Below are 6,410 nucleotides of genomic sequence, written 5' to 3'. Positions count from 1 at the left end.
TTGTCTTTTGGCACTGCACTGATTTCTAAGTCAATGCAACAGGAGTCTCTTTAATCGTCTCTGTATCTACATTTGAACTCTCCTGTGTAAAAAAGACTTTATTCACAGGGACACATGGCAAAGTTGGGGCTTCCAGTGCAGCCCATGAACTGTGGCTGGATTCTGGGAAATAAGAAAGGGCACTAGGGAGCTGATAGAGCCTTTTCCACTTCTCTGTGTGCATCTCTGTTCTTAGAAGTTTCCAAAACAGCCAGAAGTCAACTGTAAAGCTCCTTGATTTCCCAAACCTTTTATATAAATATGCACTGCTTTTATAATTTAAAAATCCTATTATTTAAAGACAAAAGGGCCAAATATGGTGGCGCAGGACTCTGGGAGGCTGAGGCAGGAGGATCCCAAGTTCAAGGCCAACCCCAGCAATACAGCAAACCCTGTTTCAAAATAAAAGATTTAAAAAAAATGACGGGGTCATGTGGCTCAGTGATAAAATTCCTCTGAGTTCAATACCCAGTACTGAAAAATAAAAATAAAAGGTATTACAACAGGTAATTATCAAAGGTTCAAATCAATGATGGGGCAGGAGGTACTCTGGGCAACTGAGAGCCTAGATAGAGTGGATTAGATTATAGAAGAGGACAGTGAGGAACCTGGGCGGGAGAACCTGGGAGGATAGAACAGGAGATGCTGGCTGAGGTTGTTAAGATTCTCCCCACTAGAGGCCCTCATTTAAATTTGAGGCCTCCTCTGTTGTCTCTATCTGTGCTTCCCATAGCCAGGTCATGGACCCACAGGGACTGGACACCACACGAAAATGCAAGTAATTGGCTGATCCGAGCCTGGAGTTTCTTGTCCTGACCCAGGGCCCCTCCTCGCCTCTCTCCTGTCTGTTTTCTGAGCTAGCTGGCTAGTTCTCACTAGGCCAGGCACTTAGGTTCTCACACTTATTTTGTTTTCTCAGACAAAACCTTAAACCGTGGCAGGTGGCAGATTCTATCTGCTGCTTTATAAAAGCCAGCTCACCTTTCTCAAATAGAAGCTGCGTTCAATTTAAAAGCTAATTAGGAGAAAGGTGGGAAATTGAAACCAGCTTCTCCCCCCACCCCTCACCTGTCATTTATGTAAAATAGCTGCAAAGTTGCCAAACTGATCTAGTTACCAGCTCCTGTGATCAAGAGTCCTTCTTCCTACCTCAAGGATTTTTCCAGCAAACACCTCCCTTCTACCTCTCTGAGCCAGAAGGATGCATGGAATCACAGGGTTAGGATGGACCTTGGGGATGCATTCATTCTCAACATACTCACTGAGCTCGCCCATGTGCCAGTCAGTCACTAGGTTAAGCACAGAAATTACATGGACCTGACTCCCTAGTGGTGGAGACCAGAGGCTCCCCAAGTGAGTTCTATGCAGCCAGATTTGGGAAGCACATTCTAATGGAATCCCCTTTGTTTTCCGTTATGCCATTGATGTTTATGTAGCCTTTCTAATTATTTTTTAATTTTTTAAATTTATATATGACAGTAGAATGCATTACAATTCTTATTACACATATAGATCACAATTTTTCATATCTCTGGTTGTACACAAAGTATGTTCACACCAATTTGTGTCTTCATACATGTACTTTGGATAATATCCATCACATTCCACCATCATTTCTAACCCCATGCCCACTCCCTTGTCCTCCCACCCCTCTGCCCTATCTAGAGTTTGTCTATTCCTTTCATGTTCCCCCTCCCTACTCCACTATGAATCAGCCTCCTTATATCAGAGAAAACATTCAGTATTTGGTTTTGGGGGATTGGCTAACTTCACTTAGCATTATCTTCTCTAACTCCATCCATTTACCTACAAATGCCATGATTTTATTCTTTTTATTGCTTAGTTATATTCCAGTGTGTATATATGCCACATTTTATCCATTCATCTATTGAAGGGCATCTAGGTTGGTTCCACAGTTTAGGTATTGTGAATTGTTCTGCTATAAACATTACAGGCTGTGTCCCTGTAATATGCTGTTTTTAAGTCCTTTGGGTGTAGCCTGAGGAGAGGGATAGCAAGGTCAAATGGTGGTTCCATTCCTAATTTTCCAAGAAATCTCCATACTGTTTTCCATAATGGCTGCATCAATTTGCAGTCCCACCAGCAATGTATGAGTGTACCTTTTCCCCCACATCCTCACCAACACTTATTGTTGTTTGTATTCATAATAGCTGCCATTCTTTTTATGAATTATTTATCTCCTCCCACAAGATTCTATGGCAATGAACATTAGGCCCTACATGATATGCCAATCCTGGAACATCAAAAGCAGTCAGTCCCCCAGGTGTCACCTTGTGTGTCAGTATCCATACCATCATGACAAAAGCCAGGATTGAGCTGAGGCCTCACCTCAGACCAATTTGGATTTGGTGAGCATCTCATAATGGGGGTAGGGTCTTTTTTTTTTTTTTTTTGGTACCAGTGATTGAATTCAGGGGCACTCAACCACTGAGCCACATCCCAGCCCTATTTTGTATTTTATTTAGAGAGAAGATCTCACTGAGTCACTTTAGCAACTTGCCATTGCTGAGAATGGCTTTGAACTCGCAATCCTCCTATCTCAGCCTTCCCAGCCTCTGGGATTTCAGGCATGCACCACGGTGCCTGTCAGGGTAGGATTTTTATGTGTCATTTTCCTTGCTTGGGGAGCAGGGTCTGCTGTAGACTGCCTCTTTGTAAGATATCACAGGGAAGGGCCTCCACAGCAAATCCACATTAATCAACATAGCTGACTGCAATAATCATGAGCCTCTCCCTTGCAGGAACAAGCGCGAGAATGTTCTATCAAACTTGTAATTATCACTTATGATTCTCTTGCTATGAATAGAATAATCGTGTGAGAATAAAGATACCACTTTCAGACTTAGTATCCACCAGTGCCCTAGTTCCATGGTCTCCTTTCCTGCCCTTCCTCTATGAAGCTGCCAGAGTGGCCTTAGGAATAAATGTGAGCATTGGCCACGTTACTACCTCACCTACATTTCCCTGTGACTTCTCAGGGTGCAGAAGTCCTGAAACAAAATACTCCCAGCCTCATCCCTTGTCATGACCTCGCCCTACCCTTTCTACAGTTTCCAAACGTCATGCTGTTTCACATCTCAACATGTTTGCGCCTGCTCCATTTCTACTGGGAATGGAGTAGAGCTTCCTCCACTTCATGCCACCTTCATTCACTTGGTGAATTTAGCCACCCTTGAGCTCTTCTTCTGCTGGACTGTCAGACTCTTTACTAAAAGACCTGGGTCTCAGCTTAGGATCTCAAAGCCTAACACAGTATCTCATGCTTATAGGCACTTAAATATTTCCTGAAGGAAAGAAAGAAGGGGAGAAGGAAAGAAAGAAGAGGAGGAGCCGGACATCCTAGTATTTGTCCTGAAAGACTTGAGACAACTCCAAGGAGTCTAGGAGTCAACGGAGCTTTGACTTCCACTCTCTCTGGTTGGTCACCCACTGTTTCCCAGTGTGGCTTCATTCACTCTCCTAGTGGCTTTCATTCCCACTAGAGCTCTCCTGCACCCTGGCACTTATTTTCGGAAGGAAAGCTTCCTAATTGCTTAATTCACACACAAGAATCCCATCTCAAACGCCACTAAGTTTTCAAAAAGAATGCCAGGAAAAGGAATTATCTGTCCAAATAAATGAATCTCTACTCAAGGATGATATTTTAGGTGCTGGGGAAGTAAAGAGATGGTTCATGAACCGAGCCAAGCAGGAGCACATTCCCATTATGGGTCACACTGACCTGATCATGTGACCTCCACATCAGGGTGAAGGAAAGAGGAACACAGAAAGGTGGAATCTCCAACTGCCTGTCCCACATCCATGTCCTCTTNGTTATATATTTTCACTTTGTAGACCTTTTGTTTTAATTATTAACTTACAATATAATGTTTGTTATACTTATTGGATTTTATGATAGGTAGCATGTGTCATTTTTTCCCAGACCCCTCTGCAAACCAGTAATTATAAGATACTATAAACTAACCCTGTCCCTCTTCAGATCTTACAGCTCCAGGAGCCCATGACATCGCACAGAGAGAAACACAATTTTGATTGAAATAAATCTCTAGACTCAAATCTACACGTCCTGTCAAAAAGTAAAAACACAATATTCTCTTCATATGTGAGCATATGAACAAAACACCATCCACAAACATTTCATTTAACTTTATTTGGGAAAATAAATATTGAAATGCTAAATTCTAGAAGAATAATATTCACACCACTCTTTATTCCAAAAGGTAAATCTCTAGGTTTCATGCTTATCTCCACTCCATGTTATTTTACTCAGAAAACTGGCTTCATTTTACATATGAGAGTTTTAACTATAAGGCTCAGAGGGAAGATTCAGTACTAGAGGTCTAAGAAAAATACTAAAGATCTTCCCTTTCTATGTGCCTGCATGATGTCTGCATATCCTGATGCAACAGCTAAAGAACGCCAATATCTCAATGCATCTGGCTCCGTGGCACAGTCATTGGAACCCCAATTTATTTAGTCATCTCAAGGCTATCACTCCCTCCTCTGGGATCTGATCTGTTCTTCACATAGTGTTCTTCAGGGGATCACTAGATCATGTAAGCTGTTAGAATGAAGCTTTCCTTTTTCTAACTTGTATTTATTCAGCCACACTTTAAATACAAGTTAGAAAAAGACTTCAAACTCTCACCTGTGGAGGGGATGCTCTGCCCAGTACTTCCCAGTCAGGACCCTGAAAAGCTGTTTAGGAAACCCAAACACAGCATCTATGTAATAGGGATTCCCAGTCTGGCAATACAGTTGCCTGTGTCTGTTACTTTTGCTTTCTCTCTTGCTTTCATAGTATTACTCAAAAAACACTCTCTGGTGTGAAGAGAGTGTCTTCCTTATCTATTGGATCTGACCTGCCAAGTTGAGGCACTGCCCACATACTTAATGTCACAAACACACGTATATGTTATCTAATCAGTAACTAGTGTATCTTTCAACTGCATATTTTTTTATTGCGTGGGAAAGGAAATTGAGAATGCTTTGAGTGCACACAGCACTATTAATAGTATTCATAACACTGCTATGTAATATGTTCTCTCTGCTCAACTTGTAAGTATTGTTCTTGTGCTGCTTTGGAAAACAAAAGAGTTGCAAACCAAAAATTTTGTGATAATAGATAGTTGCACAGACTGACTTGGGCAACTTTATTTACCATTGTTATTTTGTATGAGCTCAAGGTAGTCTTTTATACTTTTATTTAACCTTAATTACATTAGCATTTATTAAAGAGTTTTTAACTCATAAAACTTCTCTGTATACAAATTTTCCCTTACCATTTTTAAAATTTCTTACTCTTTTTAGGTATACATGACAGTAGAGCAAATTTTCACATATTACACTTACATGGAGTAATACTTCTTTTAGTTAGCATTCCATTCTTCAGGTGTACATGATGTGGACCTTCACTGGTGGTGTATTTATATATGAACATAGAAAAGTTGTGTCTGATTCATTTTACTGTCATTTCTATTCCTATTTCCCTTTTATTTCCTTCATTCCAACTTTGTCTAATCCACTGAATTTCTATTCTCTCCCCCACCCTTGAGTGGTTTAGCATCCATGTATATTATATATTATATGTAATGTGTGTTTCATTCTACTATCCTTCCTATCCCCATATCCCCTCCCCTTCCCTGCACTCCCCTCTACTTAGTCTAAAGTAAGTATTCTTCCCCACCCCTCATTGTGAGTTAGCATCCACTTATCAGAGAGAATATTTGGCCTTTGTGTTGTGTGTGTTTGTTGGCTTATTTCACTTAGCATGATATTCTCCAACTCCATCTATTTGCCACCAAAAGCCATATTTTCATTCATCTTTAAAGATAAATAATATTCCCTTGGTGGGGGAATATATATAATCACATTTTATTTTTCCATTCATCTGTTTAAGGACACCTAGTTTGGTTCTATGGTTTAGCTATTTTGAATTGTGCTGCAATGAACATTGATGTGGCTGTGTCCCTGTAGTATGCTGTTTTTAAGTCCTTTGGGTATAGTCCAAGGCGAGGGATAGCTGGGTCAAATGGTGGTTCCATTCTGGTTGTGCAAAGACTCTTCCATACTGCTTTCCTTAGTATTTGCACAAATTTGCAGTCGGTCCCATGAGCAATGTGTGAGTGTTCCTTTTCCCCCACATCTTCACCAACATTTATTGTTGCCTGTATTATTAATCATTGCCATTCTGACTGAAGTGAGATAAAGTCTTCAACTAATTTTGATTTAATCTTCCTAATTGCTAGATGTGTTGAACGGTTTCTCATATTTTTTTTTAATCGATTATATTTCTTCTGTAAAGTGTCTGTTCAGTTACCTGGCCCATTTGTTAATTGCGTTATTTAATT

The sequence above is a fragment of the Marmota marmota genome, unplaced genomic scaffold (assembly GCF_001458135.2).
Source record: "Marmota marmota marmota unplaced genomic scaffold, marMar, whole genome shotgun sequence".
Lineage (NCBI taxonomy): Eukaryota > Metazoa > Chordata > Mammalia > Rodentia > Sciuridae > Marmota > Marmota marmota.
This window is presented reverse-complemented; position numbering follows the sequence as displayed.